General features: G+C 36.6%; 1 long non-coding RNA gene across 1 annotated transcript; it reads left to right on the plus strand.

The window, feature by feature from the left end:
• Positions 1–633: 633 nt before the first annotated feature.
• Positions 634–3,785, plus strand: LOC145813457 (uncharacterized). Its single transcript, XR_014356546.1, has 2 exons — positions 634–710; positions 753–3,785. It is a non-coding gene; the product is annotated as an uncharacterized LOC145813457 (long non-coding RNA).
• Positions 3,786–9,467: the final 5,682 nt, after the last annotated feature.

Consider the following 9,467-nt stretch of genomic DNA (forward strand, 5'->3'; position numbering starts at 1 on the left):
TGGTTCAATTAAAAATTTAAGTAATTTTATTATTGTATAAAAAAGCAATTAGAAATTTTATTTTATTTTTATTTATTTTGATAAATAAAAAATTCAAACAAGAAGATGTTTATAATTTTCCAAACTATAAAAACAATTTATATTTTTAACAAATCTCATTTAAAAAAAAATTATTTGATGAGATCACATCACAATTGCACCAAGATTTTGCCTGCAAGTTGCAACAAAGCAGTCAGTCAGGAATTAGAAAGAGGGGGGAGGAGGGTTGGCAATTAAATTTTATATTTAAAATTGATCGCTAAATTAAAATTATTTTATTCATAGCAAAAATATTGTATGTAAATTATAATAAAAGATACATTATTATAGTTATAAATTTTTTAAAAAACATCATTAAATTTGCAAAGTAGTTGTTGTGAATTTGTCTCATTTCTACCCACCGAAATAAAGCTTTCAAGATGATCGGACAAGGAAACTACCTTTCAATATATATATATTTTCTTTTTTAAAAAAATTTAAGATAAATTACGAATATATTCTTTGAAATTTACTTAAAATACGAATTGTTTTATATGATGTAGAAATTTAATGTATAAAGAGAAATGCTTGTATTATTTATTGATATATATTGATATTTATTACAATGATTCATGATTCCTATATATAGAAGAGGGTGAGTGTGTAGTAGGTAAGAAGTAGGTGAAGTGGAGGTGGTAGTGGTGTAGTGGGTTAGGTTTAGTGGAGTAGGTGAGGTGGTAGTGGTGTAGTGGGTTAGGTTTAGTGGAGTAGGTTTAAGTGGGTGTAGTGGGTTAGGTTTAGTGGAGTAGGTTTAAGTGGGTGAAGTAGGTGATAAATTTTAACAGCCCCCCGCAAACTCAAGGGGGATAGGAACTAGCCAACTTGAGTTTGGAGAGAGTTACAAAACAAGAAAATACATAAAAATAAAAGAGGATAGGTGACACTGTATGGTCGTGTCAGACCATTGGTGAAGACACTGGATGGTGGTGTCATAACGTTGTAGAGGACACTGTATGGTGGTGTCATAATGGTGTAGAGGACACTGGATGGCGGTGTCAGACCGCTGTAGAAGACAGTTTATGGGGTCATGTCGGACCGTTGTAGAAGACAGTTTATGGGGTCATGTCGGACCGTTGTAGCAGACAATGTGGTGACAGTTGTTGTGACAGTTTACGGAGTCTTGCTGGACCCTTGTATAACCGGAATCAATGTCGGGACAGTTTACAGAGTCTTGTCGGACCCTTGTAGAAACTAACCGGAATCAATGTCGGGACAGTTTACAGAGTCTTGTCGGACCCTTGTAGAAACTAACCGGAATCTATGTCGGGACAGTTTACAGAGTCTTGTCGGACCCTTGTAGAAACTAACCGGAATCTATGTCGGGACAGTTTACAGAGTCTTGTCGGACCCTTGTAGAAACTAACCGGAATCAATGTCGGGACAGTTTACAGAGTCTTGTCGGACCCTTGTAGAAACTAACCGGAATCTATATCGGGACAGTTTACAGAGTCTTGTCGGACCCATAAAAAGTCGCACCCTCAAAAGGTGTGCCCAATTTTTCAAAAAAGGCGTGCCATCAAAAGGCGTGCCCAATCCATGAAAAGACGTGCTATCAAAAGTTGCGCCCTCAAAAGGCGCGCCCACTTCATCAAAAGTCGTGCCCGACAGAAAGCGTCGAGCCATCAAAAGGTGAGCCGGAGACGCGGCGAGGCACGTGAGCGACAGAGCGGCGTGTCGGCCGCGTCGTCAGTGTCAATATAAACCAATGCGGAGGCGGAGGAAACCAAACCAGACTGAAACCTCTGAACTTGTCATTCTGAAACAATCTGTAAATACTCTGTATCCAACCCTTCTCGGAAACACTCAGCAACCCAAAAAACATGGCCTCTTCTTCCCGTTCAGCTACCCAGAACATGGCCTCATCTTCCCGTGGTCTGCTCACTCTCTTTCCCGACCTCAACGAGTCAACAGGAGAGATAACAGGTGCGGTGGCCCGTGAACCTCAACCAAACACCTCTGGTTTTGCTCCGTTGAACTTTCCGATGCGGTCGGTGGAGCAAAAAATGGCGGTGCAGTCGGATGTGGAGGCCAATCAGTATACCTTGAAGTCATGTGTGGAAACCATGACTGCGGTTACAAATTTGTCGAACCGGCTGCAGAGTAGGACAAATGAGGTGCAGCAGTTAAACGCCCAACTGGCTCTGCTCCAACGCATGTATAAGGATGCGCGAGCAGAGATAAGTGTGCTAAAGGCGGAAAACAAGGAGCTGAAGCGGAAGGCCAGTTTTATGTTCCGATTTGGAGGGCCGCCATATGCTGCAGTGGAGGAGCAGGGAGTAGTGATCATGCCCAGTGGAGTGGGAAACACGGAGGCAACACCGGCAAGGGCCGCCCAAGACGGTGGCAAGAAGAAAAGACCGACAGAATAGGCGAGAAGAAAAATCCCACCGTTCCGATTTGTGTTGGTTGTGTTTTGTTTTGTTTTGTTTTGTGTTTTTTTTTATTTTTATTTATTTTTATTTTTATTTTTATTTTTTTTTATGGTGTAAAATGCTGATCGGGGTTGATCCCCGGCATGAAGAAATGACAAGTTTGTAAAATGTTGTTGTTGTTGTTTTTTTTTTTTTTTTTTTTTTTTTTTTTTTTTTTTTGGAGTGTTTTGTTGAAAAAATAAAAATAAAATGAAAGAAAACAAGGGAGAAAGAAAATAGATAAAAAATATTTATAGATGGATTATATGAAAAACATCAGTGCGATTGTTTCAAAATAAAGTGGGGTATTTAAAAAAGAGGAAAAGTGACTTGGAAAAAATAAATAAAAATAAGTGATTTTTGAAATCAAATGGAGGAGAGAGAGGGACAAACCCATGTGATAAAGTGGAGAGAGAGTCGGTGAGTGGGGTGCAAAAGGTGAAGGAGAAATGATGGATTGAAAATGGTTTGGGTCAAAAGTGGACACTGTTAGTGGGGAACATGAGTGCATTGATTATTTGATATAATAATAATAATAATAAAAATAAAAAGTTAGAACAGTTGGAGAGAATGAGTGGAGTATGGTAAGGGTTTCATCCAAAGCCAAAATTCCTGCAGCGAATCACTTCGCAAATCCTAGCATGAGCTTTTTCTCTTTCCAGGCTTATTCATGAATTTCCTGGTGATTTCAAGAGCCTCTGGTGGCATTGTGGCAGAGAACACCCCAACCTGGATTTTGGGTGGCAGCAACTGAGAACACCCCAACCTGGATTTTGGGTGGCAGCAACTGGAAAATATCATAGATCTGATTTTTAAAAACCTCGTGACAGCATTTCATCAGCTTCATCCAAGACAAACATTTTGATGTAAACAGGGCGAAGTGATTGTCTCCGCAACATGTCAAACACACGACCAGGAGTACCAACAACAACATGAACCCCACTGGAGAGAATGCGCTGATCTTCGCGCACACTAGTCCCTCCAACACAAGCATGAACCTTCACACTTTGCTGGGCAAGTTCAAGAGTGGGTGGAAGAACCAAAGCTTGGCACTCAACCAAGCTATAATCTAGCTGCTGCAGAATTCCAGAGCAGAATGTTGCAGTGTTTCCAGTTCCAGACTGTCTCGTCATATGAGGTGAAGAATTCTTCTCCATCAGCCTCACACATGACTACAGTTGCACAAATCTTTGTTGATTTTATCAGCGGAATAGGTTGAGGTCCGGCGGGCGGCTAAGGTGAGGTTGCCGCCCGCCGGGGAAGCGAAAATACTAGGTTTTAAACCAGCTCTGATACCATGTAGAAATTTAATGTATAAAGAGAAATGCTTGTATTATTTATTGATATATATTGATATTTATTACAATAATTCATGATTCCTATATATAGAAGAGGGTGAGTGTGTAGTAGGTAAGAAGTAGGTGAAGTGGAGGTGGTAGTGGTGTAGTGGGTTAGGTTTAGTGGAGTAGGTGAGGTGGTAGTGGTGTAGTGGGTTAGGTTTAGTGGAGTAGGTTTAAGTGGGTGTAGTGGGTTAGGTTTAGTGGAGTAGGTTTAAGTGGGTGAAAATTACATCTCGTCCTTTGAAACTTCTAATTCACAATAAATGGCCATTTTTATTAATAAATTATCAAGTTAGTTAATAGTTTTAACGATATCAAAAATTTATTTCAATTAAAAATTCAAGTAATTCTATTATTGTATAAAAGAGTAGTTAGAATTTTTTTTTTTGTTTATTTTGTTAAATAAAAAATTTCAACAAGAAAGTGTTTATAATTTTTCAAACTATAGAGGCAATTCGTATTTTAATCAAATCTCATAAAATTTATTTATAATTTACCCTAAAATTTAAAATAAAATTAGTATTTTAGGTCTATGTTTAAGTCTTAGAGTGAAAGAAGAGAAACCAAGATCGATTTGCTCCGGAAAAGAAAAAAATTATTTTAGGTCTATGTTCAAGTTGCAACCTTTCTTTTTCTTTGAAATGTCACTAGTAGCGGAGGAATTAAAAGAATTTGAGGTCATGTTTGTCTCGTGCCATGAGATTAGTCGAATAAAGAAATAAATAATATAATGAGTTTTAAAAACTTTCTTATTATAAAGTGATTAGAATGAATTATAATTATAACTAGTCTAAATTATGATTGTAGCAAAAGTTTGCCATGTAAAAATTTGAGGGAATGGAATGGTTGCTATACAATTGTCATTGATGTTCTTCTTGTGGGATTCATTTAAGATCTTATCTTGATAATTCAAATTGTTCATTTTTTAAAGTTCATTTGTAAAAAAGTAATTTAATCGGATATCAACAATCTTTTGATCAAATCATGTTTTGTATTCAGGTTAACACTCAAAATCATACCTGTTGTTTATTTTTTTTAGACACAAATGTGTCTTAATCAAAAAGATATTGATGTCCAATTAACTTGATTTTTTAAAAGAATGTACTACTCGATAGACTTTAAAAAATGAACGATTAGAATTATCAAGTTGGGATCCAAAGTGGATCCCATTAAAGGCACAGTCGTGACTACTGTGCCCTCACACAATAATCACCCAAAGTCTCAAATTGGTCATTGTGAGATTAATTGAATAAAATAAAAAAATAATAATATCATGAGTATTTTTTATTATAAAATAATTAGATCAAGGGAAATTATATATGTAACAAATCATAATTACAAAAGGATTTGGCTTTTTTAAGTTATCATCTCAACTTAAGAGAACATTTAAATTTAGTAGGCCTATTTTGAAATCGATTTTAGTAATCCGAATTATTCACATTTTAGGACTTATTGAGAAAAATATTCATGCAAAAACTCAAGGTAATTAGACAATGGTAGCTATATGTTTGAATAATATTTGTTTTAAAAAAATGGACGACAAATATAATTTTAAGAATAGCCATCCATTTTTTTTATACAAATTTAATTCAAATATATAACTATCAATATCTAATCATTTTAATTTTTGTACGAATATTATGGTCGACGAATTCTACATGAATGGTTCAGATCACCAAAATTGTTCTCAAAATAAACCTACCAAATTCAAATGCTCTCTTATTGAGAGAAGCCAAATCCATTACAGAAAATGCTCCGCTATGCAATGCACCGTATACAGCTCTACACAAAATTTCATAATTTTTTACGAACTTAGCATAAAAAGATTTAACTTAAACATAAGTTCCCTCGTCTATTCATAAAAATGAACAAACCACCGCTGATTACTACCACTTTCACCCACCCAGCACCACCGACCACCACCTCCGTGAACGTCGACCTCTTCTACTTGGCTCCTCCAAAATCTACTGTTGGGGTATATCTCCTTATTGGAGTTTGAGACCCAATTGGTTTTAGAAAAAGAATTTTAATTTGGTTTGGTTTTGGTATAATATATTTTATATATTATATCTAATTTGTGGAGATCTAATTCAGTTTGGTAACAACTAGGGGTTTGATAAAAAAAAACCCTAGATTCACAATATATATATATATATATATTGATAGTGATATTGGTTTTCACCAAAAAGAGTGTGCGGCTGCTTTAACAGCTTCGGTGGGTATTTGTTTGGGGTGTGAGCTACAGATTTGATATTGTGCTTGGTGGCCTAATCAATTGGTGAATTCAAAGCTTGGTGAAATAAATTTTTTGGATTTAGTAGCAGCGTGTGGATTGATTTGGGCCTATTATTTTAGGTCTTCTACAATTCTAATTTCGAAGATTTTTGTTCATCTATTTGGTGAGATCTTTCCTCTTGTTTATTTGTGATTATTTGGAATTCAACTAAGGGTAGTTTTGTGAGACCATTCGTGTCTCGTTTGTAATTGTTTGAAAACTTTTTGGTTGATAGTGGAATCGGATTTCGATCCCGTGGACATACCTCACATTGAGGGAACCACGTAAAAATTCTTGTGTTGCTTTGATTTAATTTTTTCGCATTAGTTTTTATTCCCATTGATTGATTTCCTTGTGGGGAATCATATATTTTCCCTAACAACTGGTATTAGAGTTTACGGTTTATTTGGGTTTAATTATTTGTGTAAATCAATGGAAGGGAATGTAGGTCGTATGTCTAGCTTCAATGGAAGCAATTGGGTAACTTGTAAAACTAAAATGGAGGACCTATTATTTTGTAAAGATTTGTATTGACCCATTGAGAGTGATAGTAGCAAACCCGAGGGTATGAAAGATGATGAATGGAATAGGCTTAATCAAAAAGCTGTTGGTGTTATCCGTCAATGGATTGATGACAGTGTGTTTCATCATGTTGCTACTGAAACTTCGGCACATGATTTATGAAAAAAATTAGAGAGTCTTTATGATAGAAAATCAGCCACAAATAAAGCCTTTCTGTTTCTTAAATTGGTTAATTTAAAATATAAAGATGGCAGTCCCATTCCAAAACATTTGAATGAAATAAAAAGTATTGTTAACCAACTTACTTCTATAAAAATTATTTTTGATAATGAGTTACAGGCTTTGATGCTACTTAGTTTCTTACCCGAAAGTTGGGAGACTTTGGTTGTGACAGTTAGTAATTCGGCGCCCGATGGAGTCGTCACAATGGGCCAAGCCACTAGTAACTTGTTAAATGAAGAAACTATAAGAAAATCAGCGGGTTCCTCTCATTCAGAAGCATTTGTTGTGAGAGGCCGAAGTAAAACAAAGAGAAGGAGTAAGACTCCTCATGGTCGTGATCAAAGCCGTGACAAATCAAGAGATGGTTCTTTTTCAAAGAAAGACATTGAGTGCTATTATTGCCATGAGAAAAGGCACATGAAGTGAAAATGCCGAAAGCTCGAGAACAAGAAGAAAAGGCGTAACAAAAGTGTGGATAAGAAGCAAGAAGACACAACGGCAGTTACTACCGATGATCTCATGGTCGTTTGTGAGGATGATTGTATCAATTTTGTGGGCCAAGAGAGCAATTGGGTGATTGATTCCGATGCTTCTTTTCATATGACTTCTCGAGTTGATTTTTTCACTACCTACACCAAAGGAGAATATGGTTCTGTTCGAATGGGTAATGAAGGTTTGTCCAAGATTATTGGCATGGGTGATGTTTGCTTGGAAACAAATTTGGGCTGTAAGTTGTTGCTTAAAGATGTGAGGCATGTTCTTGACATTCGCCTCAATTTGATCTCTACTGGGAAACTAGATGATGAAGGCTTCAACGACAAATTTGGTGATGGAATATGGAAGCTCACAAAGGGTTCTTTTGTGGTGGCTAAGTACAAGAAGACTCATACACTTTATTCGATACAAGGAAAAATTTGTAAAGGTGTTGTCAATGCACTTGAAGATGATACTTCTACCGAATTGTGGCACAAGAGGCTTGGCCATATGAGTGAAAAGGGGCTACAAGTTTTGTTCAAGAAAGAACTTCTACCCGGTTTGAAAGATACACATCTCAAAACTTGTGTTCATTGTTTGGCGAGTAAACAACATAGAGTTTCTTTTTATAAAAATGTTGCTTCTAGAAAAGAAAATGTTTTGGAGTTGATTCATTCGGATGTTTGTGATCCTTTAAAAGTTAGAAGACATAGTGGTGCACTTTATTTTGTTACTTTCATTGATGATTATTCAAGGAAAGTTTGGGTTTTTTTACTAAAAACTAAAGATCAAGTTTTAGAAATATTTAAGCATTTTCAGGCCATGGTTGAAAGAGAAACAAGGCAGAAATTGAAGTGCATCCGATCAGACAACGGTGGTGAATACATTGGGCCATTTGATGAGTATTGTCGCAGCCAAGGCACTCGGCACCAAAAGACAGTTAAGAAGACTCCTTAACAAAATGGCGTTGCCGAGAGGATGAACCGCACCATTGTGGGAAGAACAAGGTATTGGCTTTCATAAGCTAAATTGCCAAGATCCTTTCGGGGTGAGGCAATGATGACCGTAGTTGACGTGATCAATTTGTCTCCTTCCTATCCTTTGAATGGTGATGTTCTTGAAAGAGTTTGGACCGGCAAAGATGTGTCTTATGAGCACTTGAGAGTGTTTGGTTGCCGAACTTTTGTTCGCATTCCAAAGGATGAGAGGTCCAAGCTTGATAGTAAGTCAAGACAATGTATTTTTCTTGGCTATGGATGTGATGAGTTTGGTTATAGATTGTGGGATCCGGTCGACAATAAAGTTATTCAAAGCCGTGATGTTATGTTTCTTGAAGACCAAACAATTGAAGACTTTGGCAAAGGTAATCAACCGGAGCCAAAAACTAGTGATCTCATTGATATGGATCCATCTCCTTCATCTTCAGTTGATGATGAAAATAGGGGAGATGTGCAGCCACCTATTGAAGATGTAGAGGATGATGCTAATCCTAATGAAGTTGAGCTAGAAATTGAGGAAGAGCATCCAACTCAAGAACCGCTACCACAACTTGAGTTAAGAAAATCTACAAGGGACCGACAATCTTCAAGAAAGTATCCTCCCAATGAATTTGTGTTGATTTCCAATCAAGGGGAGCCTGAGAGCTACCAAGAAGCAATTGAGCATGCAAAGAAAGATTATTGGAAAAAGGCAATGGAAGAGGAGATGAATTCCTTAGTTGAAAATCACACTTATGATTTAGTGAAGTTGCCTAAAGGGAGGAAAATTATGAAAAATAAGTGGGTCTTCAAATTGAAGAATGATGGCAAGAATTTGAGGTACAAGGCACGTCTTGTTGTGAAAGGCTTTTGGCAAAAAAAAGGTATTGACTTTGATGAGATTTTCTCGCCGGTTGTGAAGATATCTTCTATTCGGATTGTACTTGGCATGGCTGCAAGTAAGAACCTTGAAGTTGAACAACTTGATGTGAAAACCGCATTTCTTTATGGTGATCTTGAAGAAGAAATTTAAATGGAGCAACCAGAAGATTTTGTGGAAAAAGGGAAAGAGAAATTTGTTTGCAAATTGAAGAAAAGTTTGTTGGTCTCAAACAAGCTCCACGGCAATGATACAAGAAATTTGACTCTTTCATGATGAATAATGGTT

Source organism: Camellia sinensis, chromosome 15 (assembly GCF_055761805.1).
Source record: "Camellia sinensis isolate YWXY chromosome 15, ASM5576180v1, whole genome shotgun sequence".
NCBI classification, from domain to species: Eukaryota; Viridiplantae; Streptophyta; class Magnoliopsida; order Ericales; family Theaceae; genus Camellia; species Camellia sinensis.